This window comes from Meleagris gallopavo, chromosome 14 (assembly GCF_905368555.1).
Source record: "Meleagris gallopavo chromosome 14, MGAL_WU_HG_1.1, whole genome shotgun sequence".
NCBI classification, from domain to species: Eukaryota; Metazoa; Chordata; class Aves; order Galliformes; family Phasianidae; genus Meleagris; species Meleagris gallopavo.
The window spans coordinates 15,619,112-15,638,682 of record NC_139417.1 but is presented as its reverse complement, the minus strand read 5'-3'; positions in this window follow the sequence as shown (position 1 = coordinate 15,638,682).

Below are 19,571 nucleotides of genomic sequence, written 5' to 3'. Positions count from 1 at the left end.
TGAAGCTGTATTTTTCTAACACAGAAGACAGAGAAGTGTAATCAGTCATGGTCAAAACCCTGCCAGCGAGTATTACTTATTTAGCCTCATATTCCAGGTGACTCACAACTTGTCTACCTGCCAACATCTGAAAATAATAAGTTATAGTAAAGTTATTAACTAGAACTACGTGAACTTTGAAGTAGCTAAACCTAAATTAAATATAAACACACAAAACAGCCCGAGGCTAATTAATCTAATTTGGGCTCAGCCACCTCACTCCCTTTTTGTTTGTTTGCAGTTGTTTTTCCCCTTTCTCCTCATATGCGGTCCTCAGAGAAGGATGATGTAGAAGCTAGATGCAAAGATTGCATCCTTCCGTTCTTTTGATCAGAAATATGCGGTCACTTTTCCAAGAAACTGCTCTCAGCAAAGGGCAGTTTTGCAATGAGCCCTGCATGCTCCCGACTCCCAGGGAGGATGAGAAGAGCTGTGCTGAGCTACATGTGTGCCACTGCTGGGAAGCCTCATGATCACCGCAACAGGGTGGCTGGAAGGGGAACCTGTCCTCCCCCAAGCTATCGGATATACATGGCATGCTGGAGGCTTGGTGACAACACAGTGCTTCCTCCAGGAGCTGCCTCTGCACTCTGAGGCTGCTCATAAGCCAAGCCTGAAAGTGGCACTGAGGGAATCACCTCCTGCTTGTGCATTAAAACACATCACGCTCTTTTTCCACCAAAAGAGCTCTTCTGCCATGTTACATAGGCTGACAAGCTACCCCCAAATTACACAGTCCTTCCATTAATCTGTTTAGAGAGACTATGTTGGCCAGACTGTTTTTAGTATTTTAGAGGTTTGAACCTTCTAAGAGCTTAAAAAGTGGAGGAAAAACCGTGCTAAAAATAAGCTCCTGATTAGGTGTGGGAAAAGTGAAGATTTGAGGGGATCTCAGGGCTGCAGCCCAGCACCAGCTAACAATGGATTCCAAATAGAACAAAGTGTCAGTGCAGTTAGCTTGTAAAGAGAGGGAAACACACAATAGCACAACGGTGAGTTCACCTATTATATAATTGGGGGCTGTGTGTACATGTGCAGACAAGAAGACAGAATAAAAAGCCTCCTCTAGGAAATCCAAAACTTGGCAGGTTTGGCCAGGTAGAGTATGAGGCGGGCAGTGTCTAACAACAAAAAGAAACAGTCTGTAACTAAGGTTTGAATCAAGCTGCAGCTCTCCTTGCTAAACAGCAGCCAGTTTTACTGCTGCAAAACCCATAAAAACAAAGGGAGAATAAGTCTGGCACGAGAAATAAGGCACGCAGAGAGCGAGGCAGAGTGAGACGCAGCATTAAATATACCATGGCGAGGTTGTCCATCTGATATGAGGATCATTAGGAGAGGATTTCGTTCATCCTGAGTTTCCGCAGAGTCCAAAACACCTTTCTAAAAGAAATCCAACCTGCCTGACATGGGTCAGCCTCCCCAGCTCTGCATTGCCCTCTGGTGTCTGGGACTCTGGGTGCCCCAGAGTCTCCTGTCCCAGTGACCACCCCACACTGGGGTTAACAATACATACGGTCCATTATTTGGGCTTGTCTGTGTGCATTTTCATTAATGTATTAACGATCCTTTCCTTGGTGCCCTTGGTTCCCAATCCTGCTGCTGCATCTTCCAAGTCTCAGGATCTAGCAGAGGATTTCCAGATTGGTTTAGTTGTTCATGAGAGGCCTCAAGATGAAGAAGGACAGAAAGAGCCATTGAGATTAGAACCCAAAGGATATGAAAAAGAGAGAAGTAGAGCCCCCTGCCACGTCTGTGGACAGAAGAATGTGTGATCTCTAACAGTGAGCAGGATGAGGGTATTCCCTGTTTCCAAGGTAGTGCTTTCTACAAGCCCTAGATCTGCTGAGATAGCAATCTTAATGTCTATGGTAAAACCAACATTTCTGTGGTAAAAAACAAAATCAGCTGTAATAAGCAAGCATGAATGTTGCATGACATTAAAGGAGAGCAATGAGAATCTGTGCACAGGAACAGTGATGGAGGGAGAAGCCATCTCTTTGCTGTAGCAGTGTAGCTATCTACAGGACTGAATGCATTACAGCCTGCAGTTTACTGCATTTGGTTTGGACAATGGGGATAAACACTCCTTTCCTCTGAAGAACTGCATTACCAAGAGCAATCACAGCTTTTGTACCAGAAGTCATCTGAAAGTACAACTCATGGATTTATTATTATTATTATTATTTGGAGATAGAGAGAATCACCCCATACAACAATGGCAAAATCCTGATAGGTCTTGGGCATTTCCCAAAGTGCCAGTTGCACAAATTTGACCACCACAACTGAGCTTCCAGGAGATACCTGATAGAGTTCTGGTCCATGCATACGCATTTCCAACCTGATTTCCAATGTTCCACATGTGTACAAGTCGACCGTAACAAAACTACAATCAACTACAAACAAAATTACCATCAACTTCCTTCTGTTCCACTTTCATATCCACAGTATCAACCACATCCTTCTGTCCAAGCATTTCATCTTTTCAGACTGGAATCTTTTGGGGAATACTTCTTAAGTGTTTATCACTTAGCATATGAAAAACATACTAAAAATACACAAATAGGGGAAAAAAAACCTAAAAGCAGTGCTGTTATTTTTTGTTTGGCACATCTTATATTGCTCTTTCATCTGCAGGAGTTACCAATTCATCTGGTAAGTGTGGCTGTGCTACTGTGATTTAGACCCTGATCCTGCAATTAAGTCGATGGGGAACTGGTCAGCACAGTGCGTGTTCACTGCACACACGGGCTTTATTTTGCAGAGTTACCAGATCATTTTAATGCTTGTTTTGATGAAACAGAATATTAGCTCTCAGATTATTAATGTATAGAGACAAATGTATCTGTTAGCAACGTCAAGATTAAAAGGCACTTGAAAGCTAATACCTTCTTTTTATTTTAAAGCACATAATACAGTAAATATCTTACAAGTGATGATGTATGTGCACATAACTGACTCATTAGGAATTTATCCAAACTAAAGACAGAGTCATAAACAACAAGCTTTAAATATTCAGTATTTTGTGGAATGTGAGTTGCATTTGTGCACACAAATGATTCCAATGCTTTCCTTCCTTTCCCCTTAAATCCAAATTTTTGACACACTGCTGACTTAGTCTTACTAGCTGAAGAGTTTAGTTTGTTTGTTTGATCAAATTAGATGACAAGAACGTGATATAGGAAAGAACTCTGACATTGCAGAAGGCAGTTCCTACCCAGGTTTCTTTTCTTTTAATTCCCCAACTGTGCATTATTTTACATCTTTCACTTCAGCAGAAGGCTTTGTAGCCACCAGTGCCGAGACGGACTCTCGGGAGTACACAGGTAAAGTTGTAAAGGAGAAGAAAAGAAAAAAAGAAAAAAAACTCTTTTTGAAGAGATAGGTTCCAAGCAAGAGGACTGAACTTTTTGCAAGGTCAGACCAAATCCTAAGTAGGATTTTTCTGTAGACTTTCAGCACCACTAGAATGAAACCAACCACCTCTGAAGTTTGGTCATGTTTAAACTCACAGACTCAAAGATGGTCGTTTAGACCTACTCTGTAATGTTTACCATTTCAGGCCAGCTCCTATAGATATGCAAATGCCTAACTCATGTGAGCAATCCCACTGGGTACTATTTGCATGCACAAAGCTAAGCACACGTAGCATTGTTTGCAGAGTAAGAGTATGATTGACAAAGTGCTTATGACCCTAAAAACACATTAATGTACCAAAGGGCATTAGCACAGACCGGAACAGCAGCTAGGCAGCTGTCTTCCTTAGCTTTTATAAATATGAATAGTCATGTATTCGAATTTTTAATTGCATAAATACATTTGTAAATCTATCCATTAATAACTTAAGTTTAAGCTTCAGGGGCATATTCTCAAGAAAAACTTTCTTTAGATCTCTCTGCAAAGATACTAATGCTGTACTTATGGTAAAGTCACCTGGCAGGTGCAGAATACAAATTTATCCTGGTGAGGAATAGATGTCTTTTCATTCCTATTCATGAACTGTGTATTATTCATACAATGTTTGTGGGCTCAGCAATGCTGTGGATATTTTTTAAATAAATGTTTATGTTCAAATAACTTTGCTAGTCTTATCTAATCTACCTTCATCATCTTAAGCACTGCAGGTGATTTTTCAAGTTTGCAAAACATTCTCTCATCAGCTTTTACTCTTTGGTTTTGGCAAAACCTGGTGATATTGTTGGAATATTTAGCAAACCTGACACAAAAAATTGTCATGATATCATCAAGTATTTTAAATTGTATGCAGAGCAGTGCTGGTAATCTATGGGTAGGAGGAATTTTCTTTCCTTCAGCTCAAACTCATTCAACTCCATATAGTCTTTATCAGACTTGCCCACCCCTGCACTGGGCAGGAGAGGTAGATGTGAAGCTTTTCAATGGAGAGATGGCCAGCAGAGACTAAGGCCCCATCATCAGAATTTCCCTCACTTGGGGTTTCCAGCAACTACTGAGAGGTCAAGTCCTAAATAGAACTTAGATCTGAAGATCTAAGTCTGCTCTGCATCCTTATCACCACAGAGAGACTTTATGGTCTAGGGTTGGAGTTTCCATCTGCATCCTCACTACTAGAGCATCCTTTGTCTCCTGAATTGACTTAAAAACAACTCTCCCATGAAGAAAATCCATTTCTAACTCTTACAAATAAAGGTTTCTGTGCCTTCCAGAAAGCTTTTTTGCAAATCTTAACAATATAACATAGGACCTTAATTTTTATCCAACTTCCTGTTGTTTTTTTTTTTTTCTATGATCTGTGGCACATTGGCCATGCAAACACTCAAAGCACTTTGGCCAAACATTCTGCCTGTGGATAGGAGATGTGCTGCCAAAGCTGAGCTTGTAACAGTGAGGTTTACTACATCCTTGCTCAGGGTTTGGATCCCATTTTGTAAGGCAGATGACATGTGTTTGAGTGTCAATTCACAGGAGAAATTTCACTTGACATTATCTGAAGTGGCCAAAGTACTCAGCTCTACCAGTTGGGGTCTATAATAGAAAGCCCACTCACCCCTAACACTGGCAGGCACAATTGTTGCAATGTAATGCACCATCACTGGACCTACTCAAGGTGCAATCTGATGATTTAGCTTGCTCTTAACAAGCAATGTTCAGCGACTGCCAAGCATGAGGTCTCTCCTGATCACTGAAATGTTTTGTCTGAGCATAGCTCAGGCTTGCTCATCTTGTGAATGCTGTCTTGAGGGCTACTCGGGGAAGAAAAAAATGAGGGGGATTCTTCACTATTTAAAGTGACAATACACAGGACAATAAACACAAACTTTCAAAATAGCTACAGTGATTGTAGCGTTCCTTCTCCTTACAGACTGCACACGTGAAAATTGCCCTCCTTGCAGGAAATCTTTGCTATGCCTCTTGGACCATCCGAGCTCTTTGCTGGTGCTTCCCAGCTACAGAGCAGAAAGTTGCAACTCGGTGCTCACTGTGGGTTGGAAGGGGGGTGTGGAAGGAGGGAAATAGGCCTCTATGGTCTTTGGAAGCTGGCCAGGGATGAGGCCATTGGATCTATATTTAGGAGGGGTTTCACTTAATAGGGCTTGCAGCTGTGCATAGGTTGGGGTGTGAATTCCATTTCTTCCCGCGTACAAAACCAAGCCTTTATTAAAGAAGCAGTGACTTTGAGCCATTCTGAAGTACCCTATCATTTTCACTACCCTGTGCATCTGTTAAGGCATTTATATGACACATATAGGAAATAAAAGCCATCAATAAATCTTGTGTTTTGATTATAGTGGTACAATGACCAGTAGTGTTAATCATCTGAAACAATGTGAAAAGAAACAATACTTTGTACAAGTATGGTTTTTCAAAAATGAATGTTCGAAAGTATCAATCCCTAACCACTAGTGTCAGAACTGGAAATATTATTATCTCATTATCTTCATTTCATACAGAAAGGCTTTGTGATTAGCCAGTCATGCACAGCCATACCATATCTTTATGTCCAGATCACTGCATATAACATCTACTGCTAGGGCTGTACCAGTTGCTATGTATCTGTATATGGCTTCATTCAGTGAGCACAAACTGGGGCTGTTCAATTCTTCCACTAGAATCCTACAGATGGGCCAATGTAGAGATGTTCCCTTCCTAACACCAATAACAGAGGTTCTTCCATACTGGTCCAAGCATAACTTAGTGCCTGAGTAAAACCAGGCAGCTCCCTACCACCATGTCAAACAACTTGGCAAGAGAGAACTTGCCCAAGTGCAGAACCTTTATTTTGTAGATTTTCTCTAAAGACAGCTTCCAATTTTTTTTATTTTATTTTTTTTTTTTTCCCTTTCTCACCATGGGTTGCTTTGCATTCCATATTTTTGCAAGACCACGTTTAAAAGAACTTGTGCTCCATCTTTAATTGAAATTTTTCTCCAAGTCTTTACATATGGCCCAGCCTTGCAAAACATCTCTGCATAACAGCTCTCAGACGTGACCTTTTCCATTAAGCCACAGGAACACAACTGTGCATTGTGATGCTCAGCACCCTGTGTTTCCTATTTCTTTAGCATCCTCTTTTTTTGGCCTGGATGAACGTGTTCTTATTTGTGATAGTGCCGCAGAGATCGTTGCTCTAACATAAAACTTAATCACTTCCCTCTTTGAATTCTTTCTTCTGATTGCCACTTCTCTTCTAAATTAAATGTTGCTTTCATTCACTACAGCCCTTTGCAGCTGTAGTTTCTTTTTCCCATTGTCTCTACTTTGCCATTAAAATGCTCTTAGACCATGACACAGCGTCCTTTGCTCTAGTTAAATTTTCCAACGTGCATATTCTGCTTTTCCCCAGTCTATCCCCACAAGGAGAGAATCTCCTCATAAATACCTAAAGAGCAAACTCCTCCGCTCAGTTATTTGTTATTCCTCTTTGCCAGCTCTGCATTGACAACAGGTCCAAATGAAATCTTTTTTCTCCTTCTGTGTTTGTGGTCTAATAATGGCCGTATGTTTGACCATGACTCATTGGATACCTATGTATTCTCCCTGGCAACGAGCAGAATTGCTCCGTTTTTGAGACCAGACTAGATTGGGTTTACCAAGGACAACATAGAAACAGACCAGACTTTATCCTTCTTAAAACATCTTGCTGCTCCAACTAAAAACAGGAATTGTAAGCACTTCGGGACAAAGAACCATCATTCTGTTTGGCATTGCATGACACTGAGCACAGGAGGGCCCTGGCCCTTGTCTAGGACTCCTAGCAGTAGAAATAAAAAGAAAAAGTTTCAGCTGTGTGAGTAGAGTCTGTGTAATAAATCTCTTGTCTTTACATGTACAACTGGAGAAATAGCAACTTGCCCCCATATGTACCTATTAGACATGCACACAGTTCTGCAAAGTCACATACACACAATGATAACCATTAAAAGCTTTTCAATTTTCCTATTACTAGCCAGGGTAGTTCTGTATGGAAACAAAAGTGATGAAAAAAATAGTTATTCAAGAGCCACCTCTTATAGCATCATCTAACTTAACTCGTTCGTATTACTCTGCTATAACTGATTTATTTTTTCCAGTTGGCTAAAATATCTATCGTGATATTTAGCCGTGAACAAAGTGCAGAAAGGAAGGGCTTTGAATTGTTTCAAATTAATGGCTATAAAGTATGACTTAAATGCTTTTATTCAAAACTAATTATTTGAGAGCAGGTATCCTTATACTTCTTTAACAGCAGGATGCAGCATTTTTAGCATTATGAAAAAGGAGCTTTTGCCATGTAAACTCATGGGGTGAAATCTCATCCTTGATCTTCAAAGTGTGACAAAGAGCTATTGATTGGGAGCATATTGTCATTTAAATTACAATTAGGGATGGGTGAAAGGTGGTTATTCAACAATTCAAATCTTTTTAAAAAATGCTGTCAAGGGCAACTTAACCTTAACCTAAACACACACTTTTTAAAACTTCAGAGAGTTTCAAGAGTTTCAGATAGCAATATGTCTAAAGCAACAAATCTGTAAATTCCTAGAGCAACGTACAGCGTACCTTATTAACGCTGTAATTAAAAAAGCCCTCGTGGAACACTTTCATTCTTAGTTCCCACAAAGCAAACATTTTCTACGAAACTGAGGGAGGGGGGTGGAAGGGGAGGTCTTGGCAATTTTTAATCAAATTGTGTCGCTCAGTTCATCTCGCTAGAAGAGCTAATAAGATGATTTAAAGCCTAATCCCAATTTGTATTATCACCCGTGCAAGTCTTAATCTTAGAGAAAAATATAGTTTTGATCTCAGAAGTGGAGAAGAGCACCAGATCAGGACTCAGGGAAGTCAATGCAGTTTGCAGTTCCTGTTGACCAGCTGGCAACGTGCAACAACCCCCCATACTTCTGTCCTCTCAGAGACCCCTGAACCCAGCCCAGAGCTGTGTGAACCACAAGACCCTCTGAAGGCATCTGCAGTTGCTGCAAATTTCAGTCACTCCTGAGGCTGCCAGGGAGAGGAGTCTGTGCTCTTTACTGAAGCATGCAACTCTCTCAGTAAGACTTTGCCCAGAGGCCAAGAAAAGCTAAGAACTTCCCATATAAACCACAAGCCCTAGGGTACAACCTGCCACTCATCAACATTCCGAGCCCCTGCTGGGCTCTGGGGCCGTGGTCTGCCTTCTACCATGACACCAAGACAAGGCACACAGGAGCACCCAGCACCATGTCATCTGGTGGCACGTTGGCAGGGTGAGGGAAGGATGGTGCCAGCTTCTGATGGGCTTCTCTTCAATCCCATTAGTCAGTTTGAGTTCAAGCAGCTCTCCCCTTTCAGAGAGGATTATGCTGCCCTGCCAAGTTAGGAAGAGCATTCCTAGCCCTGCAGGACAAACAGCTTCACAGACCTGTGTTTATTTTCTTGGATGGCATATGTAGCCCGTTGTGTGATTAGGTAGCACAGCAGGGTTTGGAAAGTGGTATTTCCCAGGGTGCTCTGGGCTCTGGACCATCGCCAGCATCAGGATCAGGGAGGAATGTTTTCTTTCACTCTATACTGGTGAATGCAGTAGAGTTCGAAAGAGGTTTTGCCTTTCCTCTCAGCACTCAGGAGGTGAAGATTCCTTTTCACCACATCCACACGTATACAAGGGAAAGCTTTTCCTCACCTATTTATTATAAATAGAGGTCCTCCTTCACAACTGCAACAAAAACTGTGAGTTCTGCTATCATCAAACAATATAACATCAGACTCCCAGTGGGTTACCATTCCCTTGTTAAGTCACCGATTTGGTAGGAAGGGCTGAACCCAGAAGTCTCCACTGGACAGCCCTTCCTATCCATGCTTCCTGGTAGGTGCAGGATGTGTGGCACATGGGCAAGAACTGTAGATAAGGTCAAGCTTCCCGTAATTTGAATTTGCTGGCACAGACTAACTGCAAGAAGAGGAGGAATTATTTTCAACAGAAAAAAAAAAACAAAACCAACACCAAAAAGACAAAAACCAACCACTGATCTGTTTTGGGAGTGGTGATAATCAGAACATCCTACTTAACTTTTGACCACAGAACAAGGGAGAAGAGCCAGCTAGGTTTTAGGAGCAACAGCTTTTATATGTCTGTTTCTTCTGATCTGTATTCAGACTGCTAAGTAATAGAAAGGGAATTTTGGTTGAGGCGCAGTAATTGCAACATTTGCAGCTATGGAGCTGGTATGAAGCATGGTGGGTATATTGTGTAGTTCTGGTTTTCAAAGTCAATGTGACAAGTAGTGTCAGCACCAGAAAAAACATTGCATAGACCTCGTTCTCAAGTTTAATAAGATTTTTTTTCCCAAACCCTGTGAAGCTAAAAATCTCTCACTAAAATAGTCCTGCTTTCTTGGGAATAGGCATGAAGACTTGCATAGCTTACAGAGTGAGCCCTAGTCATCTGGCTATCAGTGAAAGAGGCATAGACTCATTCGCTGCTGTAAAACTTAGCTCTCTAGCTGTAGTTTACTGCATGAGTAGGTGAAATCAGGAAACTTGCCATCCCTACTGATAGCAACAACCAGCAAGAAAATCACTTTTTTTTTTTTTTTTTCTTCCCAGTATCCAGTTGTTTTCTCTCCCGTTTTGCTGTTTATTGACAAATTTCATCGTGCACTGAAATAGACTGAACTCAGTAGGGCCAAGATCTTGGTTGGCTGGGCTTCCCATATATCAATGCAAAACAAAGCCAGCAATATCACTGACTGACTATAGCCAGAAGCAATTTCTACCTTGTTGCTCATTGAAACGTTTGAAAACGTCTTGCTACAATACCCTTCCCTCCTGCATATTGCACGGGGAAGACTTCAAGCTGTCTCATGAGTGTGGGACATTCCTACATCCTGCACCCACCAGGGAAGACTACAGCTGGTAAGGATGTCCTATAGCTGCCATCAAGTACAGGTGAATGGGTCTGCACATTGCAACACAGTTTCATGTGCATTCCTGCCACTGACTGTGCATGTCTCGGAGAAAAATGCAACGTGCTGTGCACAACTTTGCAAAGACGAGACGTAACTTCATCTCAACAACTGTGGGAGAGAGAGCAGTGGTGCATGCACTGGTTAACCAGAAGAAATCCAATTAAACCAGCTCTTGTAACTTTTTTATGAGCGTTGCAAAGACTAAGAAAGAGTATGTAGCAACTGGGTATCTATCACAAAACTCGCAAGCCACTGAAACGCTGGAAAAGTACTACAAGAACACTGTTTGTCACAGCAAATAGGCAATTTACATTATCATTGCTTTAAAGCTCCCAGAACACACAATATCTATTGTATAGGCAATTACTGACGGCTCTTATCAAGGTTAACTCCTCTTTTGTTAACCCGGCCCTTCGAAGCGCAGAGGCAGAGCGGGTTTGGCGGCGGAGAGCGCACAAATAGCGCTGGGGAGCGCGGGGAGCCGGAGCCGGGCAGCAGCGGGGATGCGAGATGCGTTGGTGCCGCCTGGTGGACGCCGCACCGCCCCGACAGGACCCCGCGTACCCAAACCAACGGCTCGTGTACAGAAAAACTCCCCGACGCAGCTCTCTTTGGTAACATTTGCACAAAGCAAGTTCGACGGATAATAAATAAGGCGAAGCTGGATTGAACTCAGGATGTAATCCTGATTAGAGCACATAGATATGAGTGCCAGTTTTGTTTTGTTTTTTTTTTTTCCAGCCCTACGGTTTGTTTTTTAATCTTCTCCGGAAATCACGTTTCCGGTTGCTAGAACCAAAAAAAATCCAAAACATCAACAAGAAAAACAGAAGCGAGAATTTAGTAGCTTCACTCCCCATCAGTGCTCCATGCGGCTCCTTGGTCACAGGGCTTAACCCAGGCAGGTCCCCGTGCCAGCTCCCCCACCTCCAGCTTAGCAATCTCTCAGCTCAGAGGTCTCTTTGCACACATTTTTTCCTCCCCTACCTAAAACCAGTACAAGCAGGTGAATATGAATTTGCTTTTAAGAAATAGTTGGAATTTTAATGACTAAAGAAAATATACGTAGCATTTTTCAGTCTCCGACAAGTTTTGGTTTCAGAGTTGTTCTACTGATTTTTTTTTAACCAGTATCCTGTCTGATCTTGTGTTTACCTGAAATCCCTGCTCTCAGTTGTACAGATACATTAAGTGACTTTTTAAATACTGATTATTAAAAAGAAAATACCCTGTGGCACATTTGCCTTAGACTGGGCTCAGTGCCCCTTTCATCTGGCTCCTTTCTGATGGGTATCTTTTGGCCAGATGAGTCAGGCTGCCACCGGAAAATGAAGGTTTTTACAGCCCCCAAGAGCTTTGATTCCTCTTCATAAATATGGCAGCAGCAACATTTAACGTTTTCAATCACTCATTTCTTGGGAGCTAGGAAGCATTTATGTATTAAGCACTGCTGGCCCATTCAAGATTTTTCACAACATGAAGCGTTCTCAGGGGACAAGTAGCTGGATAAGTGGCCATGAGGTTTCTGAGTGATCATCCCATGCACAATACATTTTGTTTAAATTATAACCACATAATTTAAAAGCCTCACTTAAATTATAAAATATCCCCAACTCCAAACCCAATGCATTTACATGAAGTAACATTAACACAGGTCTGGCATACACGTTCCAAGTTTCTGTGGTTTCCCAATTAGTTCTCCAGTAACAGTATCACATTATGATAATTTTAAGGTGTTACAAATAAGATATCCAAATTAGAGATCAAATTCCCTGTATTATATCTTTCTTCCTTGAGGGCTTACCAACCAGGCACAGACTCATCAAAGAAGGAGACATGATAAAAATGCTTGCTCTTCATATCCAGCCCCTCATTTCGTGGTAGCAAAGAGTGACTCTAAGAAAGGCAGGTTACAAATAGCCCTTAGACGAACACTTCACAAGGTTATTCCCAAAGAGGAGGGGAACCTCTAAAAATGATCTTTAATTACCAGAAGTTCTCAAGTGGTAAATTTTCAATAATTTCACTAACATCGGCTTATACGACTGAGATTTGCTCAAATTCATTACTGGCTTACATACGATACTTCTTTCACGTGCAAACTAACCCCCAGTGCAAAGACAAAGTCAATGGAAACTGGAGTTTCATTTTGCTCTCGCACTGGAAATGCAATGCTGTGACGGAGCCATACAAGAAAGCCTTCTTCACCTCAAGATTGGAGAATATTATTGAAACTTTCATCAAATGGAATAATGATTTCCATCTGTAACCTAATGTGTATAGTGCCTCTCCCAGTTCCTGCTAACTTGCTTTCAAGACACAGAATACTGTAAATGTTTGGATTTTTTTGGCTGTCCAGACTTAAAAAGGAAGAGAGAAGGGCTTGAGTTACAGCGTTAGCCTGAAAATAGGGGAGGTTAGAGTTCTCAAAAGATATTTAACAAATCACTGAGATGAAGTAGCATACAGCTCTCTGCTAGAAAAACAGACCAATCTTTGCTGGTTAAAAGCTCAAACAATTCAAGACACACTCATGGCAGTGGTATTCCCAGCATACCTCCAGTCATACTCTCACATGTATGTACTACTCAGCTGAAAAACGTAAAATATGTTCATTTTTCCAAAGCCATCCTCTGTTTCTGCAGCAAGATGCCCTGTGCACTGATAATAGAGATTTATCCAGCTCGAAATTTGAGCTAGTAAAATGCTTTCACTGTACCCAAACACCAAGCTGCTTCATCTGTGTACTCCTTGCTTGCAGCAAAACTGTTAAGTAACCAGTACCAGCCTCATCTGACAATCTTTAATCAAACTTGGCATTGGTTTAAAGATTGATTAGGTATGTAGGACATCAAAGAATAAACCTCAGGGAAAGAAAATGAACAATGGCATTATTTTCTTGCAGTTGACTTAAGAATGAATTGTATCTGTATTGGTATTAAAGAGCCACCTATTTTACTTACGCCTCAAAATATTCTAGAATTATTAATGGACCCATATTAAAGATTATTAGAATGATAATTTTCTTCACTGAAAGCATGGAAAACCCCCTAGATTTTTAGAAGGGCATCCTCACTCAGTATTTTTTGTCCTTTGTCTAATTAAGGAATGATAAATTTTGTAACAGGACAAGATGAAAAAACAGGCAACATTTTTAGTCTTAAACATTCCCTTAAATTCAGCTGCAGAAATGGGATTTTAAGTTATTCTTGAAATTACACGTGTGATTTACAAACAACCCAGTATTTCCCTATGCTAATATTTTCAGACTAGCTGAAGAAAAATATACATCAAGATTAACAAATGATGACAGTAATTTAGAGGACGTTCATTTTTCTCTCCCTCAGAAAAAGAGGGCTCACCCCTACAGATTAGTGAGTTCAGGAGCACAGAGGCTCCTGCAGCTCGCTGGAGCATTAATAACAACAGCTTCAAACAGTCTGGCACAAATACATGATATTTTTAAGATGACACTGCTTTATGGGGAGGGGGAGGACTTTGCAGAAGTGCTGGCATCTGAGAAATATGCCATCGCTTCCCAGTGATATGTGAGTTTACAAGTTGTCAAAATACAGTTCCTATTAGAAAACCATCTTTTTGATGGTTTGCCTGCCAAGTTCCTACAAGATGGTTTGAACTGGTCATTTCAAGAAAGCCACTCTGGACTTCACCACTGTGGAATCTCTAACACAGTTTTTCAATTCAGCAAGCAGATGGAGAGAAAAAAAAAAAATATATATATATATATACTGTGGAAAGCGTTTTTTAGACCTCTTGCTCTTTTTCTTTTATTATGTATTAATATTATCATTAAACATCAATCACTCGGGTTAACCTGTGCATTGTAAGAGGTTAATATAGATTTGAAATGCCAGTCAACAAACGGCATGGCTAACACCAGAAAAACCTTACGGCCAACTCCTTACAAAACTCTCTGCTTTCTTTGCTTTTGGGCGATGCATTTCCACAGCCAAACCTCACCAAAGCTACCAGATTCCTATTAAGGGAATCCACCCTTGCCACCTTCCTGATGGAAGCAGTATTTCTGCATGAAATGGGATCAGCAGCCCCCAACTCCATCAGCAGGAACACAGCAAACCAGCCCCACAGACCCTATCTCTGTTACTGGTTAAGTGCAATCCCAACTAAATGTATTCCCCTTCTTTCCTATTTGCACCAGGACTAAAGATGAGTCCTGTGGGAAACTCAGCAGCTGAAGGACCAGGTGCTCGCTGCTCGGATAATTATTTTGTAGCTGTCACAACTGGCTGTTAAGACTTCTCTCCTGGCCTCCCAGCCCTGTGTACAGTTGACTGAACTATTCTATTCTCTTAGATGTAATTTTTTTTTTTTTTTTTTCCCTTTTTCACTTGATTCCTAGCATACAGTTCTCCATAGCGGGAAATACCTTTTCTTGGAGGGCTGTATATACAATGCTCTTTTAAGATTCAGAAAGCCTTCCCCGATGGCCACATGATATTTGAAGATTGTATGAAAATACATACGAGATGAAAAACAGCATTTGGTTTACCTCAAGGTCGAGGAAATTTTGCAGAGGATTTGCTTCTGAAGAGGCTTTTCATCAGTTTGCATGCCTCAGTGAGGGACCTTAAACATTTGGCCCCAAAATGCCAATACTACTCTAGGCCATCACTTGTGTATTTAGTATTGCTCTCAGGGTTAATTCTATTGCCAGGTAGTGGTCTAAATGACATGGTAGTTATTAGCCAACCCTGAAAGTGAATTATGGTCATGAAAAAAAAAAAATTAGATATAAAAGGAATATTTGGAAAACTAATGATTCTGAACAAAATTAACACCAGCCAACCCACAAAATATTGAATATTTACTTTGTTCTTCTACTAACATTTTCCACATAGATTTGCCTGATTAAGCACAACTGCCAGTCACAACTGAAAAGCAGAAAGGAGGTCATCAACTTTGGATAGATCCTCCTGTAAGCAACAGGTTCTGGGGTGGTTTTTATGAACACGAAGAAATATTGGCTCCATTTCCTTTCCAATATAACTTGAGCTTCATTCAGTCCGGTAGCTTAAAAAGGTTTAGCAAATCTAAGACTCAGGCAGCGAGGGCTTCTGCAGTGCCCCAACATAATGTCATTAAGTGCTCAACAATGACTTTAAATAAGTAGCTTTTGGAAGTTATATGTCTTTGAAGTTTCATTAATTAGTCATATCATCGGGAATGTATGGCTAAAGTAAATTACAGTGTTTAAAATATCTACTCTTTCAATGTGAAAAATGAAAGGATCCAGCTACCTTGTCTTTATACTAATGAAGATATTATTAATTGGTTTAGCAAAAACATAGATCTAACCATAATGTGCAACAGTTATTAAAGATAATTAACTACAGATCATTGGTTTGAAACATCTAGTCCAAAATGATTTCTGAAGGGCACATTATTCTGTGAGATAAAATAATTAAATTTCTAACAGCTGCATAAGACAACTGTGGCATATCTAGTGTTTTAATTTCTTTTGTTCTATCCTCATGGTACTCCTCTGTTGTAGATCTCGAAAACGCTCCTGGTGCTTCACCGCGAACAGTCGGTGCGGCGCGTGAGACTGAAATATTTCACGTCTGAGGAAAAATGATGATTGAAAGAAAAGGATTAAAACTGACAGCACAGCTAATAATACACACACGCACGTGTGCATGTGCACACACACACGGTCGGCTCCTTCTCCTCGCAGGAGAAAAGGAGGTGATAGCAATCGAACGAAGCAGAGGGTTAAATGCGCTGCTGTTCTAACGTGAGCGACACAAGTCCTGCTCAGACAAAAACAGCACATTTGCAAATTAAAGAAAACCTCAGAGAGGAAGCAATGCCAAATACTTGTAGATTAATTAATAAAGGAATCGCACACAGCCGCATAAAATTAAGCTGGTACAGTAAGGAGAAAAAAAAAGTAAGAAAGGAAAAAAAAAGCGACTGAAGAACTGGAACAGAAGTCTGTTTATTGAAACCCATATGTTCCAGGTCCAGAATATCTGAGCTCATGGCTGCTCTGGTACCATTCCCAAAAATGTCTGTGGTCAGTGTCTTTCATACGTGCCAGTATTGGGTTCTTCATCAATTTCTTGATCTGTTGTTGTTGTTGCTTTTTTTGTTTTTTTTTTCTTTTTTTTTTTTTAAATAACAGTAACCTACAAATGCTCTTGATAGCCTGGATCTGTACTAATTAGAGTTATTTGCTTACAGCATTAGATTTCTCCCATGTTTTGTAAGAAAAATCGTGTCCTAAAATATTCCTCATTTGAAGTAAATTTAGCTGTTTCAGCAGAGAGTGAGACTGAGGAAGAAAAGGCAGGGAGGCAGGAAATAACACAGCTCAGTCAAGATGAGGTGTATTGCTAAAGACTGAAAAAAGGCATTACCCCGTGCTCCAGAACTCACACCGTGTCAACACCAACGATATCACCCTGCATTGATATAGCTTGATATTTTGTTTTTTTTTTTTTTTTAACTTTGACTGTAAGAATATTATTTACTGCTGTCAGCTGGCTCCTCTGTGATTTGAGAAGGGAGGAATGTTATGCGAGCACCCCTCAGGCTTTGAAAATGATTTCACAAAAGAATATCTCTAAAACACGGGAAAAACAGTGGCATCATCTACCTCAACTTCTATATATTACCCTAATCAGGAGCTGAAATTCATCTGAAAACATAATTTAGGGTAAAACAGGCTTAGAAGCACCACCAGAGGAATACAGGAAAGCTCAGACCATCATATGGATGTGAGGGAACAGCTTGCACTTTGTTGGGACAGCACAGGGACCTGCACCGCTCCTGCCTCCACCCAGAAATGCACTCCCTAGAACATGTTTTGGTTTTATGTAGTTTTTAATTAACGATTCCCAGACTAACATTTCCCAGCAATCCCAGTTAAAAAGCCTGCAGAGGATTTTGAAGAGAAGAAAATTGTTGCTGTTGCAAGGAAGAAGACTTCTCTTGGCAGGACTCTAGCTCTCATAAAGGCTCTGTGATGTGAGGCATGCCTCTGCAATCTGAGCTGACCTATTTGTTGCTGTGTTTCAGGTAGCCAGATGTCTCGGTACTTTAGGAATTCAGAAGAAAATGATATTCTAGTGTATGCCCTGGTTTTGTTGCAGTCAGCCAGCTGGCTATCCACTGCTCCCTTCTCGTCCTCCCCCCACAAAGCCCCCAGGTCACTTGCTGACCCATGGCACATCCCTCCCTACCTTCAGAGATGAACCTGGGGTCCAGCTACATCTGTGCTGGGGCCTCTCGTTGTGTGTCTGGCACACAACGGACGCAAGGCTCTCCAAATGTCAGAGCATGCCAGCTGATGCACATTGAGATTTAGAGCATCACAGATTTCATTGCACAAACAAACGCTCCAGAACTTGACAGGGGAGTTACAGTCTTTACAAAGGAAGGAAAACTTGCCAAGGGTGATTTAGCTACAGGTTAGGAGAGTGTTGAGGAGAGGAGAGGCTGACCAGGCATAGGGAAACAGGAACACAAACAAGCAGCCTATAGCCTTGTAGATCTCCTCCTGTACCCTCCCCAGAGGATCAAGCTTTCTGGCACTGCTGTTCTCAGAAGAAGAAGTGTCCCAGACCTACTTTCAGTTGCCAAAGCGATCTTCTATCAATGTGAGTTTGCCCAGTAATGGAGGCACAGTGCCCTGCAAGCACAGACATCTCCTCTGCAGCTAAACATGCTGGCAGAATTCAAGCAAAAGATCCTCCTTGAAAATTGTTTCATCTGGAAAATGATTTGCTTGGCTTAAATGACTCATACCCCTAAAAGAGCTACCAGCCCAAAGCATCCCAACACAATTCATGTGTTCTCTGCTCGCTCCCAGACACTCCAGCCTCTCCATCACTGTCCTTCAGACCTCTTCTGCTGCACAGATCCCTGCGCTGTCCTGCTCGTGGTCTGGCTGCAGAGACCTGCAGTCCCAGGGCTTCTGCTTGAGGGACACTGCCTCTCAGTGCCCAGGGTGGTGGGTGAGCACAGGGGGGAGCACAGCCGTGAAGGCATTGCATGCGTTGGAGCAATCCGGGCTTCAAGCAGGGCTGAGCCCCTTTGGTCTTTTCCATTGCTTCCTCTGCCAGGGGGTTAAATTAAGGAAAATATGGCCTGGCAAGAGCAAAGCCCTGCATTCCACAAAGGAAAAGAACAGCTGCCGAATACCTGGGACAGCAAATGTCAACAGGGCTCCATTAGTGTTCGTTCAGCTAAAGGGCTGGGTTTCCCCTCCCCCTGGTTGTAGAACTCTAATTTCACTGACTACAGTGATTCCACCAGTCTAATTAGGCCCCCAGATAATAGTCAAAGTACTTATTATGTTATCTTTTCACTGATTTTATATTATACACATTTGTCTGTTAAATATAATGATTTGATTTCCCAGATTTACAAACTTTGGTCGGCAACCAACTTAAAAATCACAAGCTACCTGCCTCTGGTCCGGTATGTTCTCTATTTATGGCAAGCCCAAATGTTTGCTTTATGCTGTCAACCAAGAGAAACTGTTTGAAAAAAAAAAAAATAATAATAAAAATAATTGAACATCAGCCACTGAACCAGCAGGAACGCAAAATATTTCCATGAAAGGGAATCCAAAAAGACCAGCGATCTGTATGGTAACTATTCTCAGTGCGAGGAGCAGTGAGCCAAGTGCAGAAGCCAGGCTTGTTTCCTCTCTCCCCATAGCGTGTCCTATCCAAGCAGATTCTGAAAGAAGGGTACACTAAGTTCCTAGGCACGGCCATACTATTCCACCCCCTACGGGGAAGCTATTTATTTTAACAGCCACAAAATCTTTTCATTGTGTTCTCGGAGTAAACATTTGGCTGTGCATGCGAGAGGTACAGCTGCTCTTTTAGTGGGAACTGTGGGAGCAGGAGAGGAGGTGTCAGGAAGGAGCAACGTGCTTCAGCACTCTGCCCTCCTCCCCTCGCCTCCGCCAACCAGATATAAACAAAGTTACTAAAACAAAAGAACAACATTGAATTCCTGGGTTGAAAATAGCCCTGTACTCATTCAGGAAACATTCCCTTTCTAGTCAGCAGCCGTGCTCAAATGCTGATGAATGTCACTGCTGGGGGGGCTCTTCTTCCCCAGCTCAGT